This window comes from Neltuma alba, unplaced genomic scaffold (assembly GCF_004799145.2).
Source record: "Neltuma alba isolate B1F8T4 unplaced genomic scaffold, ASM479914v2 tig00012014_pilon, whole genome shotgun sequence".
Lineage (NCBI taxonomy): Eukaryota > Viridiplantae > Streptophyta > Magnoliopsida > Fabales > Fabaceae > Neltuma > Neltuma alba.
Window position 1 is genome coordinate 803,070 of NW_021636585.1, and position 15,225 is coordinate 818,294.

Consider the following 15,225-nt stretch of genomic DNA (forward strand, 5'->3'; position numbering starts at 1 on the left):
TTTTTTAATACGTGGGATATAAACTAAAAACGTCTTGTATTAATAACGGAGGAAGTCCATAAAGTATCTTAATGATAGTGATTGCCTGAACAGGAAGTTGAGATTAATAATTGGACTTGGTCAAACTTAAGTAACGAAGCAAATATATAGACTTTTTCTTTCATGAACAAACTTATTCTAAAATTCAGTAAATTGAATTCTTAAGATAATCGGTTAAAAAAAAATTCTTAAGATAAAAATTATTATTAGTGTTTTAGTGGGAGAAGGGCGCCTCCGCTAATTTTTCTCTCCACTTCCTTTTTACTTAATTTCTCCATCATTGAATTAACTTTCAATGGTTAAGATTTAAAATTGAGTAAAAAGATTATGGGTTAAAGTGCAATTGTAACAACAATGTTTACCCTAAAAGGCAGTGAGTACCATAATGTTTATTTGGGTACAAAAATATATATGAAGTTGTCAAAAAGGGACATCTGGCACCACGCCGTTAACGTTTGTTAGTTTACCATCAGAGGAACCCACAAAGTCAATTTTAAGATGCATTTTTAACAACAGAATTTATATAAGGGGGCATTAGGCACCATGAAGTTTACTTGGATGCAAAAATATACATGAACTTTCTAAAAAAGAAAAAATAACAAAATTTTTCAACTCCCATAAACATCTATTAATTTTATTCTTTTAGGTCCCACCAAACGTTATATTTTCCCTCTATCAATTTTTACTTCCAAGTCAATCCATCTTTCTTTTATCATAATCAACACGCACACTTTCTCTGTCATGTCGTTTTCTCAACCTCCAAGCCTTTTATATGTATTTATGCAAAACAACACCTTTTTCTTCTAAGATATAAGGTTCATTGCTTACACCCAAGTACTACATCCAGTCCTTACTATATGACGCAATAAACTAATTTAAGGAGATTAAATAAATTATTTTAAAGCATTATATTTATCGTTTTTCTCCAAATTAATTTGTTTGGCTTATAAACTAATATATAATCAAATGATACATATAAATATTTTAGAGAGATCATGTACTATATGTTATATTTAAATAATTGTTTTACTTTTTTATTTTTATTTTTGTAAATTTGTCTATTATACTAAGGAGAAGAGGAAGTAGAATTGAGTAGAGAGAAAAAGTGATATTTAGTGGAACCCAAAAAACTAAAATTAATAGACGTTTTATGGGAGTTGGATAATTTTATTTTTTTTATTTTTGAAAGGTCATGTATATGTTGCCACCTACGTAAACTTCATAGTGCCTAATGCCCCTTGATATAAATTTTGTTGTTAAAAATATATCTTAAAACTAACTTCGTGGGCCCTTCTAATGATAAATTAACAACCGTTAATGGCGTGGTGCCAAAAGCTTCCTTTTGACAACTTCATATATATTTTATTACTCAAATAAACTTTATGATGCCTAATACACCTTAGAACAAACTTTGTTATTAAAATTGTACATTAACCCAAAAATTATTATAATATTAAATATGATAAAAATTTATCATTTTAAACTACTAATATCAAATTTTAACAGTATAAATTTATTTATCTATTTTTTTATTCAATATTTAATATTTTAATAATATTCTTATAAAATAAATCTCAAACGTTAAATTTGCTCTAATGATGGAAATAGTGAGTGAAAAGGAAGTAAAAAAAAAAGGTTAGTGGAGATATCCTTTTCCTGTATTATAGTATGGGTGTGAAAACCGCAAAGTAAGAGATAAAGTACTAAAATATCCCGATAAAATACACAGAGGATCAACCCAAAAAATTGTTTTGCTATGAAAGTATTACTCCCTCCGTTCCTTATTATAAGAGACATTTAGTGCTTATGGTATATTCCTATATATAAGAGACACTTTAAAAGTTGTCTCTATTTTTTTGTGTTGATTTCCTATTTTACCCATATTTATTGTCTCAAATTCACACACTCTCTCCCTCTCACTTCTCTTTCTTTCAATAATTTAATTGTTTTCTCTCATACTTTCTCTCCTTATTAATGAGGGCATTTTTGGAAAAAAATTATATTTTTTACACATTGATTGTTCTTAACTAATTTTAACTGCTTTTTTGATCAACGTAATTCAGTTATTTGTCTCTTATAATAAGAAACGGAGGGAGTAATTCGTAGTAATAATTCCCCGAATTCAATGCTCGAATGACATTGACTGTTAATCCTAAGATCGTTCGACCCGACTTGTTTGTGTAACAGCCATTTTATATTCCCTCCTCGCCACCTCATCGGCGCACCTGGAGCTCTCTCTTCAGTCTTGTCTTCTTTCCTTTCTCCTTTTCTGCTCAATCCCTCCATCCCCACTTAGCCGAGAACCAGAGACCCGACTTAGCCGGCCAACTCCTCCACCATCCTCCATGCATTATTACCTGCGGCTGTGAAGGCTTGAATCCCATAAAGCATGGATCACCGCCACGGGAGTCCAAGTTGGAATCCTCGCATCGCAAGAAGACCAGACAACCTCGCTGCAATTCACAACACAAGATCCACTTTCCCTATTTTTTGCCGATATTTTTCCAATCCTTACACTGCGCCTTCGGCCGCCGGCACTGGAGACCCATGGACTCTGAATCCTTTGCCAGAAAATACTCCCTTGGCCTCCTGTTTGCCTCCCAGACCTCTCGTTCTGGCTTCTGGTATCCGTCATCGCCGTTGCCGTTTCTGTCTTAGGAGACATCACCAAATTTACAATGCATATTCTCTCAAGCTACGAACAATTTTCATTTTTTCAGTCCTCATCCTAATCACGGAACCATCGCTTCTTGAGCCCATTCTCGTTAAGTTGCTACAACCATGACCGCGTCTTCCAAGCGTCAGAAACTCCTCTGAAACATCGAAATCGCAAGGTTATCGGAAAAGGTTGGATACTTCAATCATACTCTGATTCTAATAGATTCGATTTTGTGGCTGAATGAATGGATTCATTCTCCTGCGTTTTTTCCCCTTTTCATTGTTCTAATCGATTTAGGCGAAAATATTTAGTTTGAATTCCTTGTTGCACGTGGTGAGTCTTTAATCCTCTGAATATATTACGATGCTGACAACTTGGTTCCTCTATGACACTGATCGCTGAGGAATTGTTACATGCACTATGAGTGCCACGTAACTTGTGTCTGACTAATAGAAATCCTCCAAATCACATGGTGGGACCCATGTTTGTTGCAGTCTTTTATATATCGTCTTACCTTCTACACGCGCTCTCTTTCTTCTAACCGACTCTTCCCCTCTCTTTTTGTCTTTTGATTTAATTTTCTTTCTCTTCCCAATAAAACTTCTTCCATCCACTTTAAATTTTGTCTCTTTATTTTATTTTCGTATGCCCTCACACACTCTCCCTCCGTCCCTCTCTCTATCTCTTCTTTTTTTAATTTTATTTAATCTCTCATTTAAATAATACTGTTGCTTTTCCACTTCCAAAATTCTAAAATAATTATATAAAAATTTTAAATTTTAAAATATTTTGGATACATAATTCATATTACTTCCGGTCTTTAATATAAAAGTTCGTTTAACTTTTATTATAAATAGCTAATTTAACTAGTTTTTTTAATCTATTTAAATTAGTTAACTAGCTTTTATATTAAGGATTAAAGTAGTATTTTACAACTCAACCTTTAAATTCTTTCTCAACTTTTTAAAATTCCTTTCTTTTTGATGGTTTATTTTATGTTGACATGTGAAAACTATTTGACAAAAAAAAGATGTGAAAATTATAAGCAAACTTTGATAAAAGGAATCAAACTAAATAAAATATCCAATTAGGCTTCCTTTTAACTTCAATGACAAACATTTGCTTATAATAACTTGTGTTTATAAAAGTATTTTTGTTTTTCTTCATTTTTTCGTCCGATTGCTGGTGCATTAATGTTTTAATCCAACAAAGTAATCCTTCCTGTACCAAAAAAGTAAATTGTCAAACCCGTTTTGCTGCTTTATTGATATTTACGGATGATAGCTTATGTTTATATAAGCATTTTATTTTTTCTTATTTTTTTAATTAAATTGCTGAAACAATTATATTTTGATAAAAGGTAAACGAGTCATTTCAATGTTCTTAGTAATACTATTTTATAACTCCATTTAAAGCTTCAAACGAAGTGCTATTACTTAAATTATAGAGTAAATAAAATTAAAAATGAAGAAAGAAGGTGAGTGTATGCAAAAATATGATATATAGATAAAATTTAAAGTGGGTAGAGAAAGTTTTACCAGAAAGAGAGAGAAAATTAAATTAAAAAAAAAAAGAGGGAAAGTCGAGAGAGGAGAAAGCGCGCGTGCAGAGGGAAAAAAGATCATAAAAGACTGCAACAAGCATGGGTACCACTGTGTGATTTGGAGGATTTCTATTAGTCAGAACACAAGTTACGTGGCACTCCCAGCCTCCTGATCGCTGAGCTTCAGATAATAACCTTTCGAGCTAATCTTCCTTTCATTGTTTTAGGGAGTGTTTGGATAGAAACCAAACCATGGTTTCAGAAGTGTTTTTATGGATTACGAAGTAAATATGTGGAGGAGATTACCTCGTTTTGCGGAAAAGTGCTTCTGAAACCATGATTTTGGGTTTCCCAAACACCCCCTTAGAGAGAGAATGAAAAATCAACCTTTAAGATTTGTTTGGTTGGAGGGAAGAGATGGGAAAATGAGCCCCTCTTTTTATTTGGTTAAAACTGTTGGAAGGGAGGCTTCTCCTCCCTCCCCCATTTTAGCTCCCCCTTAAATTAGAGGTTTTTAGAGGGGAACTAAATTTTTAGATCATTATATCTTTATGATTTTTTTAATATTCTTTTACCACCCATAAAATATAGTATTATAATATTTATTTTAAATAAAAAATATATTATCCTAAGTAAAAAATAAAAAATAAAATTATTATAATTAAAAAATATATTATAATAAACATTAATATAAATTATTATAAAAATAAAAAAATTATTTAAATAAAAAATTATAATATTATAAAATATTTTTTATAAATATATTATTTATTAAATATATTTTAAAGATGAAAAAAAACATAACCTAAAGAGAATAAATTTTCAGTTTTTTTAGAGCATATAAAATTTGTTAATTTGATTATTTCAAATATATTATTATATTAATTAAAATTAAAAATACTATACCAATTTTTAATGTACATATTAACATGATAAGACTGAGTTTTTATTAATTTATATGATTTAAATTAAGATTTAAATTAATTTATATAATATATCAATAAAAAATATAAACTAAAATGAAAAGGTAAAATGATAAATTGATTATTACTATCCCTCCCCTCCCCCTCTTGAACCAAATAAGGGATCATTAAATATCCTTTCCTTCCCTCTTTTTTAATCAAACTAAACAAGGTGACAATAAAATCTCCCCCACCCCATTAGGGGTGAGTATTCGATTTTTCGATTCGGTTATTGGTGATAACCGAATTAACAGAATAACTGAATAGAATAAATTTTAAACACCAGACCGAAACCGATAACTAAACTAACCGAAACCGAATTAATTAAAATATTTCAGTTTGGTTAACTTATTAACCGAAATATATAAATATGAAAGTGATTTTAAATTATTAATAATAATAAAACACAATTACAACTATTAGTTATTAAATATTTCATCATTTAATATGATTTATTATAATAATATTTGTTATAACCATATTTATTGAATATAAATATATTTAAAGAGTTCACATAAACTCATATGTGTATATTTATTACAATAATATTTACTAAATATAAATATATAATATTTATTTCGGTTTTTTGGTTATAACCGAAATTTTTTCTACGAACTGAACAGAACACCAAAACCGAATTATTACAAAAATAAAAATTGAATATGTAACCGAAAACCAAAACAACCGAGCCGAAAAACCAAAATTAGGTTCAGTTTGGTTTAGTTTTCGATTATGGTTTGGTTTTGTTCACCCGTACACCCCACCTTCCCCTACCCTCCCCTCAAACCAAACAGGCCCTTAGGGTCTGCTTGGTTGGAGGGGAGGGAAAATGAACCCCTCCTCTCATTTGGTTAGAAATTTTGGAGGGAAGAGGAGACCTCCCTCACCTTCTCTTATTTTGACTCCCCTCTAAATTGAGATTTTTTTTAGGGCAGCAAAGATCTTAGACCATTTTATCCTCTTTTCTTTTTAATATTTCATTAATACCCATAAAAAATAAAATATATATTATTAGAAAACTAATTTCAAAGAAAAAAAAATTATAAATAAATTAATTAATATAATTAAAAATATTATAATAAAAATTTATATAAAATAAAAATATTATTACAATTAAAAATTATATTATTACAAATTAATTTATTTTTACAAAAATATTATTTTATTAACTAAAATGTTTTAAAGCAGGAAGAAAAAGCATAGTCAAAAGAAAACAAAAATTTCATTTTCTTAAAAGAAAAGTGAATTTGTTAATTTGATTATTTAAAATATATTATTATGCTAATTAGAATAAAAAAATTACTGTACTAATTGTTTACTACGCATATTAACCCAACAATATTGCATTTTTATTAAACCATGTAATTTGAACTAAGATGTAAATTAATTTTTGTAATATATAAATAAAAATTAAAATTAAAATGTAGGGATAAAATAGTAAATTGATCATCATTATCCCTCTCCTCCCTCTCTTGAACCAAATAAGGAATCATTAGATATCCATCTCTCCCCTTCTCTTTAATGAAACCAAACAAGATAACGTTAAACTCTTCCCCACGCTCCCCCATTTTACCCTTCCCTCCCTTCCCCACCCTACCCTCAAACCAAACAGGCCCTTACAGTTAGTGGGGTTAACTCAAGGCATAAATGCTACAAATTAATATTTCATGATAGTCAACAACAAAAAAAACTTCCGGGTGCTTGGTGCTCCTTCACATCATTCTCACATGACTTCTCTTCGCAACATCACCGTCTAAATATTTTCACCTTAAATGTGTCTTTTTCAGGGTTCAAACTCATGACTACTTCCTTTCCTATCTAATCTTTTTACCGTCGAGCTCGATTGACTTTGCTTATTACTATTATACAATAAAATATATATTATCATATTATCCTTTCAGCAGTGACATTAAAAAGTCGCAAATGAAAGTGAGACTAGTCACCGCTAAAAGTCTGAGGCTAAATGGAGAACTAAAAGACTTTCAGCAATGATACTAATAGTTGCCACTGAAAGTCAACTTTCTGTGGCGACATGACTTTTAGCAGCGACCCTAGAAAGTCGCCGCTGAAAGTGAGCCCTGGTAAATGTCATCATTGAAGGTCTTACATAAAGTCGCCGCTGAAAAGTAAACTTTCACCGATAATGTTTTCATCGCCGCTAAAAGATACTTTCAACGGCGACTCAAAAAGTCACTGCAAAAAGTTGACTTTCAGTGACAACATTTTTGTCACTGCTAAAAGTCATACTTTTGGCTGCGACCTTCTAGTGTCGCCGCTGAAAGTTGACTTTCTACAACGACTTTTTTTATCGCCGCCAAAAGTCGTTGCTTAAAGTCTATTTTTTAGTAGTAGTTTGCTGCATTGGTTTATTTCTCAAGACAACTTGAAATTCTTAGTTCAAACAAATGCGGAGGACTCAAGTGAAGCATGCCTTGTAGAAGACCCTATTATGGACAATACTTGCAGAAACTCACTGATGACTGATACGAAATTGAGTGCAGGTTGATGAAACAGACCCTGATCTTTGTCCTGTAAATTAAAATCTTTACTTTTGCTCTTCATTTGTGAATTATTCATGAGTAATAACAAAACAAGGATTATTTCATATTCACTTTGCATTGTTAAGCCTTTTGCATATATTCCACGAACATGTAATAGGCTTCAGAATTCATTCTATGTATTTTTCACAAGCCTTTTTCACAATTTACAAGTGATTTTTTTTCAAAACTTCAAGAACTTTTTTACCTCACAAATTCCTAACAAAATTTGAAGAATCGATCTAACAATAGAAAATTTAATTGTCTTTTGCCCAAAAAAAAAAAAGAGGAAAAATGGCATAATGTGCTTTCCCTTTAAAAGTCACAGGATAAACAAGTGTGTGTGTATATATATATATATATATATATTTTTTTTTTTTTTGATATTCAGATTGTTTCTTTGATAATAGGTCTATTCTGCTTCTTTTTCTCCCAAAAAAAAAATCTCAAAATATCTTCATTTTCTCATCAAAAGGTTCCAGCTTAAGGAAGAATAAGATTGTCCCGAAAAAAAATTTAGAAGCGTTAGATTATATCCTAATTAATGTCCTTGTTTTAATCAAGTTAACATGCGCGTTTTTTAATTTATGAGTTGTCTTCTAACTGATTCTTGTCGATAACATTTTATTAAGCTTTAAAATTCAATTATTATAAGTTAATTATGTAGCATCCCGAGATTTAAAGTGAAAATGGTGCCCTCAAGGAGGACATAGGATTAAGCAGTATGTCCAAAAGAATAAGATAAAAGATTGAATAAGGAGGAATTAAATTATCTACTTCGTTTTATATAAAACAAATGAATAAATAAGCTTGGCAATTTTAAAAGTTAACTAACATTAAGAAAAATCACAATATTGTTTGTGTATCTGTAATAGAAGATAACGAAAAATCACACACACAATTTATATGAATATTTAAAAAGAAATAAAAATATAAAAAATATAAACAAAAATAATCAGAAAAATCTGATTAAATCTCATGGTATCTCAAATTTCTTTTAGTCCTTTATGTTATACACCCATAATTGTCTTCTATATATTTCCAAATTCTCATTAGGTCATACTTGTTATGGTACCTGATTGAAAAATCAATCTTTCGTAAAGGTTGCAAAATTGTTTGGATGATCTTTCCATTTATTTTCAATGAAAGATGGATCTTAGGAACCAGGGATATTACACGCTTCAATTTTTTCATAAACAGATTTATTTTAAAATTCTGTAAATTGAGTTCCTGAGAGATAAATCAATATGTCATCTATATATAAATCTCTTATCATCCAAACAAAATTTGGCTTGGATTGAAGAATTATTGGGTTCGCGTAATTCAGCTAAGCCACTCGGAACTCAAATTGAGTGAGATACATACATACTACTAATCTGTATTAGGCTTCAATGCCAAAATGAATCTAAAACTATTTGAAGCGTTCCATTTTTCTTTTTTAACATGTCAAAAGAGACTCTGATCTCACATCAATTGATATCGAAGACACACTAAGCATCGGGGCATGCAACTATATATATATATATATATATGTATATATAACCATGTCAACTGTGATAAGCCAGGCCAACGCATGCAGATAGTTTCACCATTGCTTAATTGCACCACAAATAAAAAGAATTAGTGTGAAAAGAAGACAATTTCAATTGATGTGATACCAGACTCTCTTTTCACATGTACATAATGGGATTATACGCAAGGAACTTCTGATATTGAATTCTACCAAATCGTAAGGAAATTTTTAGGGAAAATTTCACTGTAGGACCGCAGAAGACAATTAATTTTAAAGAGCCCCCAAAACTTTTTGAAACTTCACTGCAGGACAAGGGGGCAAACTGATATTAATTCCACAAAGAAAATGACGCTATTGCCCCTCATAATACTTATTGTAGGGTGACATGTAAATGAACTAATTTCAGTTGTAAATAAAGGTATGTATGTTGCAAATTGACTAGTCCCACTTGTAAATGGGTTCTCTCACACTTATTCACTCATAGGCACCTTTTTCAGGTGAATGAGGTGATATGTAAATGGACTAATTCTAATTGTAAATAAATGTATGTATGTTGCAAATTGACTAATTCCACTTACAAATGGACGCTCCTACACTTGTTCACTCACGGAGACCTTTTTCAGGTGAAGGAAGTGACATGTAAATGGACTAATTCCAGTTGTAAATAAATATATGTATGTTGCAAATTGTCTAGTCCCACTTGTAAATGGGCTGTCCCACACTTATTCACTCAGACACATTCTTCAGGTGAAGAAGGTAATGTGTAAATGGACTAATTTTAATTGTAAATATATCTATGCATGTTGTAAATTATCTAACCTCACTTGCAAATAGGTTCTCCCATACTTGTTCACATGAGGGGCAATAGGGTCATTTTCTTTGTGGAATTAATATCAGTTTGCCCTCTTGGTCCTGCAGTGAAATTTCAGAAAGTTTTGGGGGCTCTTTGAAATTAATTGTCTTCTGCAGTCCTACAGTGAAATTTTCCCAAATTTTTATGTCTCTTTTCTGCATGCATAATTCCCTATTTAAGAGTACTGCTTCATCTTATATTCTTTAGCTGATGTGGATTTCTTTCTTAAGTACCAGCACGGTAGTAAAATTATCTGTGGATGGGGATATTTCCAGGACGTGGCACTAGTTTGCCATTGATGAAGTCAATTATTCTTATATAGAAAGGAAACTGTCAAGTCAAAATTTGAAAGTCATCAAAGAAGAAGCCAAGTGGTCGGAGGCATTGACATGGAGTGAAGAAGAATAGGGAATAGCTGGCCTGGCCAGCCATCTATTTTTGATTCCCTGTTTTCTCCAATTGATAAACAGGCTAACACTATGAGTCAATTGAAGTTGGATGATGATGACAATCCAGGTAGATCTAACCTTGTTTAATTACTTTCCCTTTTTTCTTTTCAATAACCTTGTTTACTTCCTTGGATAGGGTGAATTATCAATTATCCACATGACAGTTTCTTTAATTCACTATGTGAAATGATATTGAAATAGGGGGGATAGTGGGTGAACCACTGCAGTCTTCCAGTGGATCAAATTCCTCCGTGAACAATTAGATCAACTGAAGGACTCAATCTGAGGTAGACGATGATGATGATATTTACTATCTTTCGGGTAATTCTATATCTATTTGTATATTTGATATATGTTGTTATTTCAATGTGAGATGACCTCTTTTCTTCCTCTAATCAGTGGAATTTATATCTATAGCATAACAGTTTCCCTTGAGTCCTTGGCCCCGTTAAAATCTACAGCTTCACAGCCTTCTAATTTGAGAATGCTAGTGGATCGAAAGCAAATTGCTAAAGAAGCAGCAAGTATATATGCATGATTATATTCCACATATCTTTGTTTATTTACAAGACTGTACAAAAATTTGTGTGTATTTGTAAGCTTGACTTTATTTCAACTAGTTATCTCTAAAATCACCTACAGGAGAAGTGACACTAACACACAAGCCTCCCGGGTGTCAGAGCTAGTTTTACATCACAGTGTAAAGTAGAGAGGCAAGTCGGCATCCAATTCAGATCTTGAGTCATTTTCTACTATGGAATGTTGTACTAAACCTTCAGCGCATGAAACATATGACTACAGTGCGAACACAACTTGAACTGGCTTTTTCTAGTCATCCAAGAATTTACAATTCCACATCTGACCAATCCAACGACTCTCTTCTTGAGCAGATTGTGTTGCCATGCACTAAAAGATTTGTTTGATATGATACACCCATATCATCTTCTATGTATTTTTAAATTCTCATTAGGTCACACTTGTTATATATGATACTTGCTCAAAAAATCAATATTTTGTAAATGTTGCAAAATTGTTTAACTACTCTCTTGGCTGACCTCTCCTTTTGTTTTCAATGAAAGTTGGATGTGGATTGAGGACCATATGAGCATGAAAAGTTATGCATTTCCTCATTCATTGAAATAGCAACGAAGTAGCACAGATTTGCCAAATGCTCATGGAAGAAGGAAAACGCGAGAAATCTGCAACGGGGTGAGAGCAATCTTTGTACCATCCAAAGCAGCTTGATGAAAGACTATTAACAACTATTCTAGTGCTGGCGGTGGCTACTGGAGTTCAGGTGGGCTACTATCACTGAAGCTCCGGTGGCCAATCGATGACCAATTGCCAGAGCTTAGGCGGGGGCATCTATTTTTTTGAAATTTTTTTCAAATCCAGTAATGTGAATAACCAGTTTTTTAATGCTATTAACAAGTTTAGCATAGCAGTTGACAACAAGTTTTTTGAAAAATTCAAAAAGTAGCATTTTTACAATTTTAATAATGCAATTAATAAGTTTTGTAATGCGATTAACAAGTTTGGTATAATAGTTAACAATAACTCTTTCAGGAAATTCAAAAAATAACATTTTTACAACTTTAGTAACGCGGTTAACAAGTCATAAATGATATTAACAATTCTTATAGTACCATTAACAGCTCTAATAACAAGTCATGTAATGATATTTACAACTTTTATAACGTCATGAGAGTTGTTAATACCATCATATGACTTATTAACTGAATTACTGAAGTTGTAAAAAAGCTACTTTTTAAATTTTTAAAAAAATCTATTGTTAAATGATGTACTAAATTTGTTAACAACATTACAGAACTTGTTAACTACGTTCTCAAGTTACAAAATTTTGTAAAAAAACATGTTATTAATTGTTATAGTGAACACATTAATAATATTAAAGAACTTGTTAATCACATTACCGGAATTGAAAAAAAATCTCCGAAAGAAAAATAGATGCAGGCCACTAAAACTCGAGTGATTGATCATTTGAGCTCCAATAACTGGCTACTCACCCAAAGTCCTATAGTTGCTAGCGACACCGGAGCTCCGGTGACTAGCTGACTAGTGAGAGTGTTTGGTTTTTAAAAAAAAGGAAAAATAAAGGGCAATATGATCATTTCAGCAAATTTACAAATCCCAATTTGATCATCTATACCTAAATTGAAATTTTCCTTATTTATATGACCATTTGGGGATTTCATTATTTAACTATCATTTTTCTGTCTTTCTCCCCATTATATATGCCTCCATCTCGATACTTTCTATTATTAGTATATTGAAAGTTTTATCATTATGTCTATGTTAGTTCTAGTTGCTTATTTGGTTAATGGAAGCTTGAAAATTTTCAAGACAAGTTCAATTTATTCAAAACAAAGGTTGAATCTAGTATAAATATATTATACGTCAAATATATTTTTTTAAATGAGGTTCTCGTTATTGCACATAATTTAAAAAATAAGCCGCATTATGTTTATGTTTCATGACAATGCAATTTGTTAAATTCTTTTAGGGTTAATTAATCTGCAAGTCCTTATAATTTCAACAAATTTTGAATCAGGTCCCTATAGTTTTTTTTTCTTTTTATTAGGTCCTTATACTTTTATCCTTTTTTTAATTAGGTCCTTGTATTTATTTTTCTTTTAATTAAGTCCTTATAATTTCACTAAATTTTTAATTAGGTCCATGTAGTTTTAATTTTTATTTCTTAATTAAATATAAGCTTAATCAAATAGATTAATACTGAAATATAAAATATTAATAATTAAATTAAATTAATAATTATGTAATAAAAAAGTAATAGAATTAATTAATTCAGGAAATTTTTTTAGAACAATTAATTTTTTTGCTGAAAAAAATAAAATCATTATAATAATTCAATATATTTAGAATATTATTGTTTATAAACTAATATTAAATAATATATACTATTTTATGTTTATATAATAGTACTATTAGAATTTATAAAATAAAGAATAAAAAATTCAGGGACTTAATTAAAAATAAGGTGAATTTATAAGGACTTCATAAAAAGAAAAATAAATACAAGGACCTAATTAAAAACAAGTGAAAGTATAAGAACCTGATAAAAAGAAAAAAAACTATAAGGACCTAATTCAAAATTCGTTGAAACTATAAGGATTTGCGGATTAATTATCCCATTCTTTTATAACGTGTGTATATATATGTATGTATGTATGTATATAAGGTTTGCATCAAATTGTGTGTATGTATATACTATTAAAAAAAAACTGACTCAATACTTTCATCTAAACATAAGGAGTCAAGGATAAAAAATTTTATGTAAAGGGTTTCAAACACACTCATGATTATGATTTTCAACTTCTGTTAACATTTTTAATAGTAGGAGATAATATTGTTATGATTTTAAATTTTTGGAGCAAATTTACTCCTAAAACAACTTTCAAATACCCAAAGCTCTTTAGCGAAAACTTGCGAGATAAAATTGCATCTTAATTAACCCTTTTAATAATTAAATTGATTCTGTGAGACTGCGCTGTAATTTTCTTTTTAAATGTATCCCCATATCTTTTTATTTCAATGATGGGCTGTCAGGATGCATATGTTTTTTCATATTTTTTATCCAAGGTGTGCATGCTGAAGTTCCTCGATGCATGCCGCTTGTTTCTCAAGAAACTTGAAATTCTTATTAACCGTCTCAAGCAAGCAAACAAATGCGGAGGATACAAGTGGAGCATGCCTTGTGGAAGAGTCTCTGAATCAAGTGAAGGATGGTATGCTTGGGGTTTGTAATTTATATTACCAAACAGAGAGAAACTCAAGTTGGAATAATTGTAGCTTCACCGTAGTGAAACAGACCTTGATCGTTGTCCTGTAAATTAAAATCTTTACTTGCTCTTCATTTGTGAAATGTTGAGTAATAACAAAACACCGGTTATTTCATATTCACTTTGAATTGTTGAGCTTTTTGCATATATTCCACGAACTTGTAATAGGCTGTGATAGCGTTAATACACGACGAATCTAAGATTTTTTAGAGGGTTCTCCTTTTAACATAAGAAAAGTGCTTCAGGTCTCGCACCAATTGAAGTTCAAAGACAAACTAAAACATATTAGCATAGAACTCGCGGATCGCCAGTGAAGTGCAATAAGCCTGATCAATGGATGCTGACAATTTTACCATTGTTTAGTTCAAATATGTAGCATATTAGCATAGAACCCGCAAATTAGAACATGGGGCATCCTGGAAATAAGTCTTAGTTCAAACCAAGTTCACCTTCCTAAGATACAAAAGGAAAAAGATAACCCAAAATAACTTCTAGTAAACATTAAAACAAATATCAAGGATGACAATACTTTCTGAGATTTTGCAGTGTAGTATCATTTGAAAGCATAACAAAACATACAAGTCTTACACCTTCTACAGATTATTATGAGCAACAGGGAGACATCTAAGTCAGCCATCACGCTTGAATAAACAAGTCTTGTACTTTTGACACCAACGTTGATGTCTTTGGCAACTCTCATAGATTTCCAACGTTCTTGTGACAAATTAGCTCAAAGGAGCCAACTTAAAAGAGCATCTCAGTGATTGCCAAGCCATCTTTTTTCTCAACATTGCAATGCTTTACATACTTGGAAAATTCTATATAGAGTCAAAAGATTCAATGATTTTT